The sequence below is a fragment of the Natator depressus genome, chromosome 3, assembly GCF_965152275.1.
Source record: "Natator depressus isolate rNatDep1 chromosome 3, rNatDep2.hap1, whole genome shotgun sequence".
Taxonomy (NCBI): Eukaryota; Metazoa; Chordata; order Testudines; family Cheloniidae; genus Natator; species Natator depressus.
Window position 1 is genome coordinate 205,808,488 of NC_134236.1, and position 18,403 is coordinate 205,826,890.

Sequence of the window (18,403 nt, forward strand, 5' to 3'; positions counted from 1 at the left end):
TGGTAACCGTGTGAGCAGTCGAGCCAGTCAAAAATAAAAATGGATTTTTGTGAAAATGTTTGGAATGTATTCGCTGTTCTTGTTTCAGGGTGTTACAATTTTTGTTTGTTTGTTTTGTTCACAAATATAACTCCCACACACACACACCAAAAAATTGTGTTGGATTTCAGCCAATGACATTTTTAAATAATTTTTTAAGATAAAATAGCATGGAATGTTTAATCAAAAAATGAAAAATGTCAACGATTTTGTTTGAAAAGATGCTGGGTTTTGAGGGTGTGATGGAATTACACCCCTGTATTCACACACTATTGCAGTCATCTTTGTACAGAGTATGCCTTGTAAGCTATCATTTGAACACTCATAATTTACTGGTCAGTATTGTCCTGGTAAAGTATGTGTGGCAATGTGGCATGTAAAGCTGTAAGATTCTCTGTACGGTGTTATTAATACATGTTCCAAACCCCACAGTCCTGCCCAGGCAGAAGGCAGGTCTGTCCTAAACAAAAGAAGGAAGGAGTGGTTGCCTTAATTAATTTGCATTTAAGCCATAAATAGAGTCAACAAGTAGGAAGGGAAGACAGATGAAAAAAAACAGCAGGGAACATCCTTCCCAATAGACTCTTTGTCTCCTGGGTCTCAACTGGAAATGTTTTTCAAGAGGGGGGCTGGAACTGTTAAAAGCAGGGGCAAACACCCCAAGGCACCACTCTCTCTCTCCATGCCCATCACATTCTCCGCCCCCGCAAAGACAAAAGGAAACCGCTGTTGGACTTTGTGGAAGGGGTCCTGACCTGAGAAGTTTGATCAGTAACCTTGCTGGTAGCATGTGGTGAGAAATTTTGCTTACATCTAATATAGTTTAAGTTAGGCACTAGTAAGCATTTTATCTCTATTTTTCTTGTGACCATTTCTGACTTTTACACCTCATTAAGTTTACTTAAAATCTCTCTCTTTGTAGTTAATAAACTTGCTTTATTGTTTTATTTAATCCAGTGTGTTTAAATTTAAGTGTTTGCGTAACTATTTAAGGTAATAAACTGGTATATTATCCCCTTAAAGGAATAATGGACTTAATATATTGTACTGTCCAGGGGAGGGCTGGGCAGTACAGGACATACATGTCTGGAGGAGGATCAAGGACTGAGGGGGAGGGGTGGAGAGGGTGTTGTGGTCACCCTGCAGTATAACCTAGGCTGGTGAGAGCCAGGGTGTAGCTGGGCAGGCTGCAGTTACACACGACACCCAGGGTGTGTTCTGCATGCTAGAAGGCTGTTTGTGAGCAGCCCAGGCATCATAAGGCATCCAAGGTTGCAGGGCAGGGGTGACACAGGCTCCCACTAGTCTGGATTGTGGTCCTGGTATGTCACAGGTGGGGGCGGGGGGGACTTTTTGTTCACAAACCATTGTTGCTATTCTCTGAATATGCACTGAAAGACTTTGATACTGTCTTCCCAAACTTTGGTGGGTGTTAGTGATTATAAGCAACTTGTATAGCAATGTAAACATGCACAGCACTAGGCGAGTGCTGAACAGATAGTGTCCGGTCACAAAGGGCCTGAGATCTACAATTAGTTAGTTCTCATGCTGTCTAGACAGCAGAGTGCCCACCAAAAGCATTATGTGCCTCCATGATATTCTGTCCAGAACCAAATCTAGTGCATGACAAGGTACAATGCCTGGAAGGGACAGGTATCTGTTGACATCATCCAAACTTCATGTTTTACATCTTCCAGGATATCTTTTCCATCCTGCTTTCATTGGGTCAAAGCTAAGATAATTCTTGCCAGGAAGCTGGTATGCATTCAGAGCAGGCGACCAGACCACTTTAAAGAGAATTGGGCAACTATTTGAGAGAATGGGACATGTTGTGTTAGAAGATGGATCCGTTCATCCAACTTGAAATCGAACCATTTGATATTTTCAGTCACTTGGAGATACTTCATCTGAGTGGCATCCAGCTTCCTTTCAGTCTTGACAATGAGGGGCCATAGCATGGGTGAGGAGGCTGGCCACCAAGGCATTGTGTAGGCACAAGACAAAGAGTACGTGGGAGAACATGGACAAAAGGGCCAGACTGTGCTTGTAAGAGAATGGGCAGTGAAGGCAACACAAGCCACACTTCCCCAAGGGGAGCTCAGAAAGTGAATGTGTCCCAGGAGACTTAATTTCTTTCCCAACTTCCCAGCGTGCAATGGGAGTGCAATGATTTCTTGCACCCTGTCTCCCACTCTGCACCTATACAATGGCCAAGGACAAATGACGATTGCCCATTAGTGACCAGGATCCTGAAGAAGAGCTCTGTGTCGCTCAAAAGCTTCTCTCTTTCACCAACAAAAGTTGGTCACGTGACCCACCTTGTCCCCCTAATATCCTGGGACCAACATTGTTACAATAACACTGCGTTAGTGATCTATTCATTTCTGACCTAATTGTCTAAGATGAGCACTGGGCGGGATTCAGGAGACTGGGGTTCTAATTCCTGGCTCTTCCACCGGCCTGCTGGGTGACCCTGGGCAAGTCACTTCACCTGCCTGTGCCTCAGTTTTCCCATCTGTAAAATGGAGATAATGATACTGACCTTCTTTGTAAAGTGCTTCAAGATGTACTGATATATGCTAGATAAGAGCCAGGTATCATTATTATTATTATGCCTAATTTTGTGTTCAAAATGGAAACAAAATTCATTTTCTCGGCATAATTTCTGAAATCAGTTTTTCCCACTCTCTGCCCATTTTTGCCACTGAGTGAGTTAGCCCACTTTTCCCTTTTCCCTAGCTTGTCCAAACTTCTCCAATTTTTGAAAAGTAACAGAATGGCAAAGTTTCTGTGTTTCATTTTTCCATTTGCCATTCTGTAACTTTTTCAAATTTGAGGGAGTTTTGAAAAGTTTCGGCATGCGGGGGAAAAATAGAAAAAAGGCAAAAGTGAGAGGAAAACCCCCAAAGTCCTGAAAACATCCTTCATTCTGCTGTATTCCGAAAGCAGAAAATCACAAACAGACTTTTGACATTTCAGGTTAGTTTTTGAAAAACAAAATGAAAGGAAAATTCCCATTTAAAACTAAACGAAAGGTGCGGTGTTGTTTTTCATTTCCAGGTGTCCCATCAAAAAAATGAAAAATGTTCTCAAAAAGCCTTTTCCCATGGAAATTTTCATTGTTGATTAAATCCATGTTTTTGGCAGGCAAATAGATTGAATAAAAAAGTTGAAACAGCTTTGATTTTCAGCAGCGCTCCCTAACTGTACAGAGAAGGAGGAATTCATTCAAAGAAAGTCAACAGCCCAACCAGCTGCTTGTGTCAAGCACTTGACACCCAAAAAAAAGCTTTCCTAGCCCAGAGCTAGCAGTCAGTCAATCATCCAAGCCTGCCTGGGTTCTTTCATAGATTCCTGTTCATTGGCCTGGTCCTGCCCCACTGATGTAAATGGCAGCTTTACCCCTAACTTCAGTGGAAGCAGGATCTGAGCTTACTGGATCTGGTTAGAAAATGGGCCATACGTTTGGATGGCTGTGTTCTGCTATAAGATGAGCCGCTAGCAGAGGTCAGATGTTTGCTAAGTATGCTGAGACTCCGTCATCTTCGGTTGTGACATGACTCTTTTGAAGCTGTCGTGTGTGGGATCAGCCATGCTCCTCCGCATATTTTGTATTAGAAGAATGTAGTTAGGGCCAGTGCTGCAAAGTATGTAATCGCCAAATGGTTAGGCACCATGTACTTTCGTGATCTGGGCCTTAGTGTCACACGGTGCTGTTGGTCCTTCATTTTTCAAAGGCTGAAACCGCACAGAGATGTAGGACCACAGATGACTTTTTTAAAAATAAAATAATTCATTTGAGACCTTATTATCTTTGGGCTCAGAAGTATCCCATATCTTAAAATAGGATTTGTATAAAATAAAATATCATTTCTATGTATACTTTATAGAGTTGGAAGAATGGAAGTTGGTTGGTTGCAGGGCCAGGCAGGGAAGTGTATTATACAGTTGTGGGCAGTTTATGAAACTCCATACTCATTTTGATCATACCAGAATTCATTTCTAAATACTCGAACTGTCTTTTTCAGCTGAAGGGGAAGATTTTTTTCAGTGGGTTGTGGGTTTCTAAATGTTTAGGTGCTCTTGAAACTCTCCCACAGATTCATGCTGCAGGACTGAGCTGATGTATCTCATCAGTCTATAAGTGCAAAATAAAGCCCTGATCCTGCAATGGGTTCTACGCAAGCAGATCAGTGCACCTGTACAGAGGCCCCTGGAAAAAGCAATACATGGGCACAAGAGTCCGCTCATGCAGAACCAGCCCCAATATTGCAGCTTAATAAATTGTGATTTTCAAAGGGATCTGATAGAGTTAGGGGCCCAACTCCCAGGTACCTAATCCCCCTAGTTGACTTTGGAAATGCCAGCCATAGTCTGCAGGGCACAGCTAAATACACTGCATCACCTATGCTCCGGTGTGCAAAGTGAGCTCCTTTGTGATATTTGTTGAACCGACAGTCAGTTCATTTACATGTGCAATAATAGACAAGGAGCAAAGACCTTTCTGGCTGTTCTCCCTTGCCAGCTAGATGAGAGAGCCTGAGGAGTGCCTGTGAGCCATCCGTCACCGTGAGGTAGACATGGAGACTGACAGAGAGTGGGCATGCAGACAGCAGCATGTTATCTGGTCATCCAAGGCACACGCCCAAAAAAGGCTTCCTGTAATCTGGGGTTCTGATCCCTCATTATACCCAGCCATGAGCACTCCGAGGGAAGTATTTGTGTTATAGTAACACCACAGGGCCGGGGCAAGGTTAGGGCCAATTGTACTAGCTATGTACAAATACATAGGCAAGGACAGTCCCTGCCCTGGAGAACTTCCACTCTGAATAGACAAGCCAGGCAAAGAAAGCGAAGGGAAGGGACTGGTCCAAGGTTAGTGCCAGGGTTAGCAATAGAACCCAGGTTTTCTGACGCCCTGGCCACTAGGCCGTGCTGCCTCTCTGAGTTAGTAATAGGAATCTCCACATGCTTCAGTCAGCTAGGAAAAGGGAGAGATGTGCAAAATGACCCTAGATATGTATGTGGTGGGTGAAGATTTCCAAAATATTTCTGTTTGCACATGTTTCTGTTTAATCTCCAGTAACGGGGCATTGCAGTCGGGGCTAACTTTGGCATTTGTGGGGGGTGGGGGAACATTACACTGACAACCCCTCCCCAAAATGTATTGACTCCTGCCTCCCCCAAGCAACTCAAAACTAGAACAGCCCTACTTCCTGTCTGTCATCCTCCCACCCAACTCTGCATTCATGTGAATGAACAACAAAGTCTCTGCTTTCGTATGGGCTTGTCTACACTTGAAAGTTAATTCGGATTAAGGTAGCGTGTGAATTTAAAGTGCAATAGCTGTTCCTGAATAACTTCATTCTGAACAGTGCCTTCTTCCCTTTTCACTTAGTCCACTGATTCTGGAATAAGAGTGTGCGCACATGGAGTTAGGGCTGGTCGATATGGGGAAATGATTTCTGAAATAAGATAGGGTGTGAATGTGAAGTGCAATAGCTATTCCACATATGGACACGTTTGGGGGGAGAAAGAGGGGCAGCTTAATTCCCCTTGAAAGTGGATTAAGCTAAAGTGGACAAAGGCACTCTTGGTGCGGAATAAGAGTGTCCACATGGGGAGCTAGTGCAGAATGGTTAGTCCAGTTTATTTCCCCACGTAAACAAGCCTTTCTTCAGGAATAGGTATTCCGGAATAACTCCATCTGTGGCTAAGCAGTGTATAAATAGCTATGAGTCCCTGAAGGCCTCTTTCCAGGGCCTATCCTGTGTTCCCCCTCAGTTGTACTGGAACTATTTTGGCCTTGGTTTTTAAACCTCAATAGAGGAGTCCCATGGAGGAGACGGGGGTCTTGTGGTGAAGGCTCATCTGATCTGAGTTCAATTCCCCGCTATAGCAGAACATCCCTCTGTGAGGTCTTGGGTATATTTCTATGTCTCAGTTCCCTAGGGGTAATATGGGGATGGATACCTACCTCACGGGTGCAGTGGGGCTGAATTTAGTTACATTTGTGAAGCATTCAGCTCTTATGGTTGTATAAGCAGCAGGTGAAATGGGGCATGGGTCACTTGCAGGTTTAAACTAGTGTAAATTGGGGATTCTCTGTCACTTGAAGTCTTTAAACCATGATCTGAGGACTTCGGTAACTCAGCCAGAGGTTATGGTCTATTACAGCAGTGGGTGGGCGAGGTTCTGTGGCCTGCAATGTGCTGGAGGTCAGACTAGAGGATCATAATGGTCCCTTCTGACCTTAAAGCCTATGTGATGGACAAGTGATGCTGGGGGAGCAGCGAGGCATCAGGAAGACTGACCCCAGGTAGGTTAGACAAACGTATTGCCACTCTGACACCACCCAGTGAGCATCTCCTCAAGCCCCCCCTTTCCACTCACACAGTCAGGGCCATGCGGAGTCGGTAGCTCTAGGCACTGACGCGAGTGCTGAGCCTACAGGCCGCTCACCAGCCCCTGCCATGCATGCGGGCTCTGTCCCACCGGTGGCTCTGAATTAGGACAGGGTATTGGAGGGGTGGGAAGCAAGGGTCTGAGGGTGGATGAGCTAGAGAGAATGAATAAACGTGGCAGAGGGAGACGGCAAGGACGAGTGAAGGGGGACAACAAAGGGGATGGAAAGAGGTAGAAGAAATAAATGAGGAAAAGGAAACGGAGAATGATTGTCTAAAGGAAGGAATGGGTAGCCTCGCCTCTCCTCTCCTGCCCCGCCCCAGCTCCCTCTTCACACTTTCCTAACCCCGCTAATAACAGCACCTGGCTCTTTCCATCAATAGAGCTCAAAGTGCTTTACAAAGGAAGGCGGCGGCAGCATCCGCCATTTACAGAGGGGGAAACTGAGGCTCAGAGCAGGGCAGTAAGGTCACCCAGTAGCACAGTCTCAGAAATAGGCCCCAGCTCTCCAGAGCCCCAGTCCTGTGCTCTGCCACTAAACCACACTCTCTCCCCAAACCCACTCCTGACTAACCCTCCACCCAGGACAAGGGGACCTGGTGTTCCCCCTTAAAAATCTGGCCACCCTATAAATAAATGAGTTTTCTTTATTAAACACAAACCTTGTCTCAGCCAAGATTCCTGTCCCTCGCTGCCCTCAATTCTGCATTAAGTTCACTTGCCCACCTCAGCTGGAGAACGATACATCCAGGGCAGCCTCCTAGCAAGTGCTGAGCTGGAGTCTCCGTTCTCATTCACTTGGGAGAACTGAGGGTCCAGACTCCGTCCCAGTGCATTCTGGGCATCTCGGTCCTAGGCTGGCAAAGGGCAAGTTCAGTGGCTGTGTGCCGACCAGAGGGATATTTTGGGGTCCCACTGTGGAAATGTGAAGGGGCTGGAAGTTCTCCCACATCCCTAGAAGATGCAGAACCTGGAGGATTTAGGGGAAAACAGACTGACAAGCCTGCCAAAGAAGCAGAAGAAGGGAATAGTCCAGATGACTAGCCCCTAAATCACTAGGAGAGTAGAGACAGCTAGCCAGGTGCCGCCTGACAGATACCAGAGCGGAGGAGTAGGCCACTGCTCTTCCAACCCTCCTTCCCCCAAGGCAATAGAAAGTTCAGGAAGGGATCTTTAGGGTGGCAGTGTTTTATCTGGCAGGGGAGAGCTGGGCAGCTGGAGGGTCTGGTGCCTGCCTCTGACACATTGGGACCTTCCCAAGTCACACCTGCTCTAGTGTGTCTCCTCGAGTGGGAATCACCTCCACCTCCTCCCCCGCCTCAAAATGGAGACATACCCTAAGGCTCCGTGTACCTCAGTTCCCCATCTGTACAATAGGGACAATAGCCCGGCCCTACGTCGCAGGGCATTGTGAGGATAAATACATTAAAGATTGTAAGGCACTCAGATACGATAGCAATGGTGGCCAGATAAATACCCTGGGTGGGGGGAGAGAGAGAGAGAGAGCACAATTCTTTTTCACCCTCCTATAGCTTAAGGATTTTATCCAATTTAAACGATGAGGATTTAAAATGCCACCTGAGTGAAAGAGACCTGATTAAAATCGTAGCCTGCTCAGATTTCTTAAACATGCAGTTGCATTGCTATATTTACATTAGTGTCTACCTTCATTTAAATTCTGCATAACTATATTTGCTCCCTTAAATTCATTCACCAGGAACAAAGCACAAATTACTTTGCATTAACAGCACTCTCTCTTTGTCTATTGCAAAGTGTTTTGGAAATTAGCTCTGTAAGTAACTAGTGGTAAGTGTCATTCAGTCTCTTTAATGTCTCATTAATTAACGTGTCTTAGCTGCAGGAGGGATGACCAGGAACAGGAATATATGGAAGATCAATATTCCATGCTCGCCACATTTGGCCAGCTCTGAGCCAGATCCTTAGTTCCATCGACATCATTGGAACTTCGCTAATTTACAGGAGCTAGAGACTGGCCTCTTGTTTTTAATTAGTCACTGTTTGTACAGTTATTTCAATGTATCCTCACTCCTTTACTTCATGCCGTCATTAGCTAGGCGTGGTCAGAAGCTTTTCGGTGAAGCCGTTTTCCGTCGGAAAATGCCCTTTCAAGTAAGCCAAAAATTGTTTTGCGAAATCGTATCATGGCTGGTGAAATGTTTTATTTTTAATTTGAAAATGGCACAACGTCCTGCTTCAGCGTGTTTTTGGAATTCAAAGTTTCGATCCTTCATTATGAAATGAACTTTCCATTCAAAATGTATTTTATATTAGATCTTAAACATTTTCAAAATAGAAAATAGAAATGAAATGTTTTGAGTGACCTAAAATGACTTTTTTTGGTGGGGAGGGGGGGAAGGAGATTGTTTTGTGGGAAAAACATTAAAATTCCCTCTTTTTTAATCTTGACCTTTTTTCACATGACGGAAAATCCGTTTTGTAACCAGCTCTATTGTTAACCCCTAATGGAAAGAGACGGCCGAGAACTTCCACGGGTTTAGTTCCTGAGTGGTAAAAAAACCAACAGCTGCTGAGTCATTAATGGATGTGCACTGGAAATATGGTGAAATGATGCGTCAGGACTTACCTAGCTGAGAGATCGCCTCTCTCCATGTGCCATACCAGCACAGCTGAGATCAGCGGAGATGCTCAGTCTGGAACCCCACTGCTATAAAGAGTGGGCTGCTGGCTGTTAGGATTCACTCCCTTGGTTGATCTGTAATAGCGGGAAACTTCCAGGGCTGTTCATCTTAACCAGCCCCCATTCCCATAGCGTCATGGCACATTCCGATCTTTAGTGTATTTAAAGACAGGGCGGTGCTTATTATACCCATTGTGCAGATGGGGAGCAGAGAGGCTGAGGGTATGTCTACACTGCAGCTGAGAGCAGGTCTCCCAAGCCGTGTAGACAGACTCACGCTAGCACGCTACAAATACTAATGTGGACGTTCCGGCTCAGGCAGAAGCTTGGGCTGTCAAGCCCACCGACCTCCTAAGCTTCCGAGCCTGACCCAAAATGTCCACACTAGCTCCAGCTCTGCCAGCAGCAGTCTGTCTGCCTGGTCTGGGAGGATCGCTCCTGGCACCAGTGTAGACATACCCAGAGATGCTAAGTGAATCTCCCAAAGTCCCAGAGCAACTCTGTGGCAGAGCAAGGACGTGAACTCAGCTTTCAGCTAGTGCACTAACCACTGAAGCAGCCTTCCTCCCTAGGAAGATGCATAGTTGGGATCTCAGCTTTTGCGTTGCCTGGTTTGTGCTCGCGTTGTGTTTGAATGTTCATTGTGTTGCATTTTTACATATTGTCAAGGCTGCCTGGAGTGCGTGGGTGGCTCCCTTTTTTAGGGTATTGTATAAATAAATGTCTCCTGATGGCCAATGAACCACCTCGCAACTAACGAGATGACCAGTGGGACAGAGGTCTGAGCTGTGGTTCGGCAGATCAGAGTTAGCTATGTGAACGGGTAGTGACCTGGCAGAGGATCAGTGTCCTAAGGGGGGTGTTTTCCTTCGTATTGAGCGAGGTCCCTGCAGCAACTGTGGGATTAGGAACATAGATAAAAAAAAGATTTTTTGTTACAATGAGTTTTATGATGTCCTTTCCGGTGGGCAAACTTTACAGTAAGGTAGGGGGTGGCTTGTTTACAAACCCTTCAGATTAGTGTTTGGAAATGTCACATAAAAGTTTTAATTTCTCAGCGCTTAAGTGGCATCAGAACATGCAGCCTATTGAAACAGAAATCTGGGTTTACCAGGGTGGGGCACAGTGTGTGACAAAGACCCCAATTATTCATGCAGGACACATCATCCTGGAGATAGTGTGACCTAGTGGCTAGGCAACCTCTATTCCCCCATTTTCCAGTGACCTTGAGCAAGTCACTTCACCGCTCCTTGCCTCAGTTTCCCCTTCTGTAAAATGGGGATAATGATTATTGTTTCCTTTGTAAAGTGTTCTGAGATCTAAGCTAAAGAGTTAGATATTATTATTAAATAACTCTTTCCACAACTGCATTATTATTTTGTCTCGCTGTAGCACCTAGCAGCCCCAACTGAGGTCAGGGCTCCATACAGTGCTAGGCGCTGTACGTACACATAATAAGAGACAGACCCTCACCCTGCAAAGTGTTTACAATCTAAATATGCAAAAGGGGGACCAGAGGCACAGAAAAGTGCAACCAATCACCAAATCTCACTGGCAGAACCGGGCCCAGAACCCAAGTCGCTCCAGCCAGTAGCTGCAACACTAGACAACACTGTCTCCCTCAGTAAGATAAGTCTGTATGTCTGATGGAAATAATTCCCAGTGATTAAAAAGACAGGGACCCCGGAATCTGTGTAGGAGGGAGGCATCTGAAAGGAGCAACGCCCCTCCAAACACGGGACCTGTGGGCAGTTGTGATTTGCAATGCTGAACTTTGCTCAGTGAGAATATGGATGTGGAAAAAAAATGTACTCTTTTCTCCTATGCCACATGAAGGTACTCGCCTGGGGAAGAGAGAGTTCTGTGCTCCTAGAAGCAGGGGATCGCTAGAGATAACAGGTGCTTGTCTTCTTTACAGACACGTGAGGTCAGTTCTTAAGACAGCCTAGAGACAATAGGAGTCATTTTGCTTTTCAGCCTTTCTTCCTGACCACCCAGTAGGGGGGAAAAAGAAACACCCAGAGGTTTCCAAGATTGTGCGAGAGAGAAAGCAGTGTTTAAACTTTGTCTTTCCTGCAGGTGTGCTCCTTGACGACCAAGGCTTAATGTGATCTTTGCAAGCTCGTCATTTCCTTTAGTGTTCGGCATTTTGCCTTTTCACCCTGTAAAACCTTTCAAAGAAATCAACCCTATTACAACAGAATTAAGTCTTGTATCCCTGCTCCCAACATCAGGGGGTAGGACAAAGAGTAAAAATACATACACAACACTGTCAGCGTTTCTGGTAGGTCTGAACTTTCAGAGCAACTACGTGGTGGCGGTTGACTTTGCCACCTACTTGTTTTTAATTACAGCATTCGCTGAGCTGCGATGATATCATGAGAGCAAATCAAATTTTGCCCTTATTGGGTTAGATTGCAAAGGACGATCTTCACAGACAGAGTATATATTATATACATATGTTATAATGGAGAATATTTATTAGGTGTTGTTTATATTATAGTAATTCCTCAAAGTTCACCCAAGGACCCCGTTGTGGTGTACAGATAAGTACATACACTACCGGAAAGAACTAGAGACCTAGAACAGACTTAATTTTTTTAATAACTATGCGTTTAAAGCCCTTTGTTTTTAATGACTTTCCCGCAGTGCATGCGTGTGTGTATGTGCATCTGGGTCTGCCCTGCATGTATGTAAGTGTGTGTGCTCCAGCATGCATGCATGTGTGTTTGTGTGCATATGTCTGCATGTGCGTATATGCACAAGTGCTTGTCTGCAAGTGTGTGCACACATACATGTGTCTCAGGGTGTGTGTAATATTTTGGGATCACTTCGGAGCTGGCTGTTGGGTTTCTTCCCATTTGCCGCAAACTGAGTCACATCTGCCTGTCTTGTGCAATGCTACTTTATTTTATACGGTGACTTTTTCATAAGAACAGCATCCACAGATCAGTGCTAGTTATAGAGTTAAATAATCCTAGAGGGAGGGATGCCTGTTAATAGGGAGAAAAGCTATGATTTCCGCTGAGACTTGAGATGAGTCTAAGCAACCCCAAAAGCTGCACTATGGACCAGCAATAAACTGGGAATACGCAGAGATTTAATTGCATTTGAAAGATTGCAAGTGAATACAGTTCTGGCTTCCGAGTAAATACTGAAATGCATAAATGAGGGAAGGTCTTTTGCAGTAGAAAATATAGTAAATGTGCCATGAGATTTACGTGACTAAGTAGAAGGCCTGACTTAACTGCAACTCTGCAGCTGTGTTCTTATCTGGCTAGAGGAAGAAGATGAACAACAAAAGGGCCTAAGAAGCCCCAGTTGATGCATGGGAAAGCCATTGGCCGACCATTGTGGCTGCCCTTCTGCTGAGCAAATAGTTCAAACTGTTCATTCCCATCTTCTATTCTCTCACTGGTACATTGTTTGTGTCCTTGCATTTCATTCTGCAAGGAAGATTGCTCTCTGGGCCTATAAGCAAACAGTCCAGAAAAGAGCCAACTATGCTCTTCTTTTCCCTGGAGAACTAGCATTTTTATTTCAGCTCCAAGCTGTCAAAGAGCTGGAGAGTTTGTCAGTATCGTGAATTAATTGCTTTAAGCTGGAGCAGCCTATATGTGCCTCCAAATGTCCAGAAGATGTTTATTAATAATGTTTCCTCTGGTTTTGTTCCAAGCTGTTCTTTCCTATGCAGTGCCCTCTATTCACAAGCTAAGCGACATGCCTGCCTCTGGGTTAGAGTGGCTGAATGAAAGCTGCTTAGGGAGAATTAATAATAGCTCACAAGGTATTGCCAGCCTGAGAGATAAACATGTATGCATTTTGCTGCTGCAGGCCTGGTTGTCAGGTCGGAAATTCCACATTAGGACATGACATGGGGAACAAGTCGAAGAAGATGGATGGCCGGGGGGGTTGACACGGAGTAAGCCCTTGTTTAAACACAAACATCTTTGATAATTAACAAAAGTGGCAAGGAAATTACCGAAAAAACCCACACAAAAGGTAAATGGATTTGTGTTTAAATATGATATATTTTAAAGAGTTCCCTGGTGCTGAAGTCCCTCTTTAAGGGAATGAAATAATAAAGCAATTTATATACCAATAGAAAGCCGAGCTCCTAAGTGCCATTGTGTAAATTTTCCACTTGACTTTTCATTATCTACCTGAACAAAATCAATCTATATGTATGGGATCAACATACAATTCGAGAGATAAAAGGCGAAATAAATGTGCTTTGCATATCCTGCAGATAAAAGGCCCAGGGCTCCAGTCTCCTCTTCCTCTTCAGGCAGCTGCATTTTATAAAATAAATCATCTTGGAAAGGAAAAGGAGCAAGGCAGTGTTGGATCTTAAGTGTTTACTCCTTTGCTTGAAATATGGATCCTGTCAAATGAGCAGCAGTTAATGAGTAACTCTGAAGGAAAAGCAGCTCTCTTAGCTCTTCCCCCCTCCCCCCCCCCCCCCAGCCCCCAGGATGAGCCGATCTCTCTCCCTTTTGGCTTGCAATCTGCAGCCCCTTTTGTGCTAGCACTGTACTCTTAGTGCTGTCTTCATGGAAACGCACTGCACAGTTCTAGACCCAGGTACAAAGGCACATTGGCCCCAGGGGAAGTTTGTGAGATGAAGGGGGACAGGAAATCCAAAATGAAGGGAAACATTCTGGATCAGATTCTGCCTTCCATGGAAGACCCCACAGGGAGGGGCAGGGCTAGAGATACTTGGGAAATTCGGGAGGTGCAATCCTGGCCCTACTGAAATCAATGGGAGTTTTGCCATTGACATCAGGAGAGCCAGCGTTTCACCCCAGTAGCTTACACTTACTAAGGGCCTGATCCAAGGCCCCTGGGAACCAGTGGAAGTCTTTCCATCAACTTAAATGGCCTTTGGATCAGGCCCGGCATTCCCCAGGCCTCATGCAGTGGGGAGGTAGTTTTCCCATCCCACAATGTGGCTGAAGAGAGTGGCCGTCTAATCCCACGTACATCCAGATCTCCATGGACAAACCTAATGGCTCAGGGCATGTATGGAGTCCCCCTCCATGAGAATAAAGGAAGTCCAAACCTGGCAGCATTTCTCCCTCTGGATCCAAACTCCCTAGGGCCTAATCCAATGCCCACTGGAATCGGGAGGAGTGTTCCCACTGACTTCACTGGGCTTTGGATCAGGCTTCTAGTTTTCTTCTGCCCCTACCTGGCCCCCCGTTCTCAATCGGGAAGTGTTGCAGACATGAGCAGATATTATTGCCAGCAGAACGACAATCCTTGCTGCTGTGTAGATTCCTCCCTGGTGCACTGGGATCTGATGCCGTGTAGACTGGCTGACCCCGTCCAGCCATGCAGTCCTCAGTCCCCATTGCCATGCACACAGAGGGGTCTGCTTGCTGTATGTATGGTGCATCTCCCCTCCACCTGACAGTCTGAACAGGTTTTGTGCCTCTTTATTCCCTCTGCACCAGAAGCAGAAGGGATGTCCCTGGGGGCCTGATCCAAAGCCCATAGAGGTCAATGGGAGTCTTTCCATTGAGTTCAAAGAGCTCTGGAGCAGGGCCAAGGCCCTTACCCTGCACAATCGGGTTTTTAAACCGACTTAGTTTAATCCAGTGCCAACGCATGTGGGGATGCTCTTGTTTCGGTTTGAGTACCTTATTTCAGTTTAACTTCAACTGTTTCCTAATCAATTTAAACTTAACCAAAGTAAGCCTGTTTTGAATCTGAAATAAATGTTCACACAGCAGTTTGCACCGGCTCAACCAAATCAGTTTAAAACTTGTGCAAGTCTCTTATGTAGATAAGGCCTTAACTGTACTCTTAGGTTATGTCTACACTGCAAAAAAACCCTGCGGCAGTGAATCTCATTACAAAATTATGTCGCCCAGCCACCGCGGTGGTTAAATCACTCACGCTTGGCTTCTGGTGTCAGTGATGCGTGTCCTCACCTGGAGAGATCGTATTGATTGTCACTGGGGGGGCCTTGTGTGGGGGGCATTGTCAGTGGGGGGCATTGTCGGATGGCTCCTGAAACCCAGTAACAGTCGACGTAAGCAATGCAGCGTCTACACTGACTCTGCATAGACCTAGTTACATCGACCATGACTCTATGATGCACAGGGAGGCGGCGTTACTAAATTGGCGTAGAGAGACTTACGTTGGCGGGAGCGTAGACGCCGACTCCGTGGGTGCTCCAAGGAAAAAAGATCGTGGGTGTTCAGCACCCAGCAGCAGCCCCACCAGTCAGCTCCACCCCATCCCTCCCAACACCTCCTGCCTGCCATGATCAGCTGTTCAGCAGCATGCAGAAGGGGCTGTGGGGGGAGGGGGCAGAATGGGGTTTGGGCAAAGGGGTGGAGTGGGGGCAAGGGCTGGGGTGGAGCAGAGGTCAAGCAGTCTTCCCTTCCCCACCCCACCCCCCCGGGAACTCGGAAAGCCAGCGCCTCTGGGCAGCAGCCAAATTTAAGGGAAGACACTTCCACTGCTAGGTCAACACAAGGCAGCTTACGGTGGCCCTGTAGTGTAGATAGGCCTCAGAACCCAGGGCTCAGACTCAGGCTCACAAGGCTCATGCTATGGCACTAAAAATAGCCATGTAGACATTTCCTCTCCAGCTCTAAAATCAGGGCAGGGGGTGAGTATGTCTACACTGTACACTAAGCCCAGGGGCTCTGTTCACACACAAATCAGTCTGACTCAGGTCAACAAGGATTCAGGACCCATGTCCTAGGGCCTTGCTACGGGCGTAGATCAGAGCCAGAGCCCCACTGGGACTCAGGTCCAAGCCTGTAATTTTGCAGTGTGAACCCAGGTCAAGCCATAGATCTGAGTCAGAAAGTCTGCATAGTGGAGTACGGTTGTGTTAGCTTGGCTGTGAGACCCAGGTCTAGCAATTGTAAACCCAGCTTTACAGTGCAGTGTGGATGCTCAAGCACAGACTTGGAAACACCGAGTCCACAAGCTCGGGTCCCACAGACCTGGCCTCGGTGAGCAGTGTTGACATACCCATAGTGATGAGTGCAGGAGAAACGCCTCCAAGTATAAAATGAATAAAGAAGTAACTTTGTGCCTTCGGTTACTCCCGAGCATCCCCCAGTGAAATCAATAATCAGTTGGCTGGTTTCCAACGGCAGCAGAAAAAGATAAATTAGGGTAAAATTATTGTTCCTGAAAGGTTATAACAATATGTTTTATTTACATGAGAACTCTATTCCAGTGTCACAGAGCGACATATATCGCCTTAGTCTCTAGCTTGTGGGATCTCACCCTGGGGGAGTGACACCCTCTCTCTTTTATGCCAAGATTGATGGGAGGGGATCCCTATTTTTTTTTTCCTTTTCGTAACATGCATTCACGGTATAAAACCACAGCACTACATTTATGAACCTTCAGGGTAATATAAATTCTTATTTTCGATCTGCTACCTGTGTACATATGTCTTCCACATTGTTGCAGTATCTGAGCACCTCACAGTCTTTAACGAATTTATGCTCACACACACCCATGAGGTAGGAAAGTGCTGATGGGGAACTGAAGCACATAGCAACAAAGGGCTTGTCTACATGAACATTTAGTTCACAGCAAGATGGTGTGCGAATCTACCCCGCACCAGCTTGCCACAGACAAACGGTTCCTGTCGAACCTGCTTCTGCATGTTTATAGTTAGTTAATGCTCTTTGATTGTGTCCTTGTCGAAATGGGACTGGAACTGTTAATGCGCGTGAATAAGGTGCACGTGGAATTAGAGCACAGCAGGCTAGTGCGGGGTAGGTACGCACCCCAGCTTGCCGCGAACATGTAGACAAGGTAACAGTACTAGTGCCTCGCTCACTTGAGGATACGGCAGGAGGAAGGCAGCTTTAAATGGGAGGCAGGGCTTCTTAGGAGTGGCACTGGCTCACGTTCGAGCTGCCTGGGAGTTTCTGATGGAAGAAGAAATCCTTGAAATACTCCCTTTTTTAAAAAAATTCACACCACATTTTTTCAGCAAAAGAAAAAAATCAAAACCTGGGGGAAAAAATATCCCATGCCACCGGGGTCAGTGTGAGTTTTGCCATTTATTCCCACGGGAGCAGGATCAAGATGTTAAGTTCTTATGGTGCTGATCACTGATGCTATATTGGGTCCAGCCTCCTATGGGATCAGACCAGTTTGCCCACCTGCCCAGCAGGATTAGTGGGGCATGATGTGGAGGGCAGAGATTTGGCTTCCAGAGGCTGATCTTCCATTCCTCACAAACTCGACCTTCCCGTGGAAGTCAGTGGGAGTTTCAGATGGGCAAGGAATGCAGCCTTGGGGCATCTGGTCCCATCTCATCAAGGTACTGAAGCAGATGCCTAACTTTGTAAGCATCAGTGGGACTATTCACCTTCTAAAATTAGGCAAGTGCTTCCATACTTTGCTGAATCCGGGCCTAAGCCCCTTGCTCTGCCCATGTGAAGATGCACGTGCATATCTCATTTTCTCCAGGAATCTCATAATGGCTCATAATATTCCTCTTAATGAGGCATTTATTTTCCCCCATCAGTGGAAAATGTATGGCTGTAGATACCGTATGAGTTTAATCTATCATATATGACCATGGGGGGAAACAGTTTTCCTCAATAGGTGACCAAAGGTGGAAATCCCCTCATATTTGTCAGGGAAAGATTTCTTTTTCCATTAAAGGATCCTCAGCGGGTGCAAACCAGCATAGATTCACTGAAATCCTAGAGAAGCAGTGAGACCCAGTGGATAGGTAAATAAACTGGGATTAAGGAGACTTGGATTCTCCTCCTGCTCTGCTCTTCAATCTGCTGGGTTACCTGGAGCAAGTAACTTCACCTCTGTTTCCCTTCCAATCTTTTGTGTGTCTTGTCTATTTAGACTGTGATCTCTTCAGGGTGGAGACTGTCTGTTATGTGTACGTACAACACCTAGCACAACCGGGTCCTGATTTGAGCTGGGGCTGTAGGCGCCGCTGTGATATAAATAATAAAAACAAAACAAATCAAAACATCAGTAGAGCATCTGGACCAATGGGCCTCATTCACACCTGTATCACTGCAGTTTTACCCTGGTGGACCTTCATTGAAATCAATGAACTTCCACCAGTGTAAAAGTGGCGTAACTCAGTGGTGACTCAGATGCTATGCTAGTTACCCCATGTCAGACACTTACTTCAGGTGGGACTACACCGATTTATACCGATGCATTAGTTCACTTTTAAACTTGCTGCTATAAACAGATATAATTAGTCTATGGGTCATTCAAAGACCTATAAACATAACTTCAAGGTATTAAAGCAAGAGTCGCCATAACAAATACAGACAC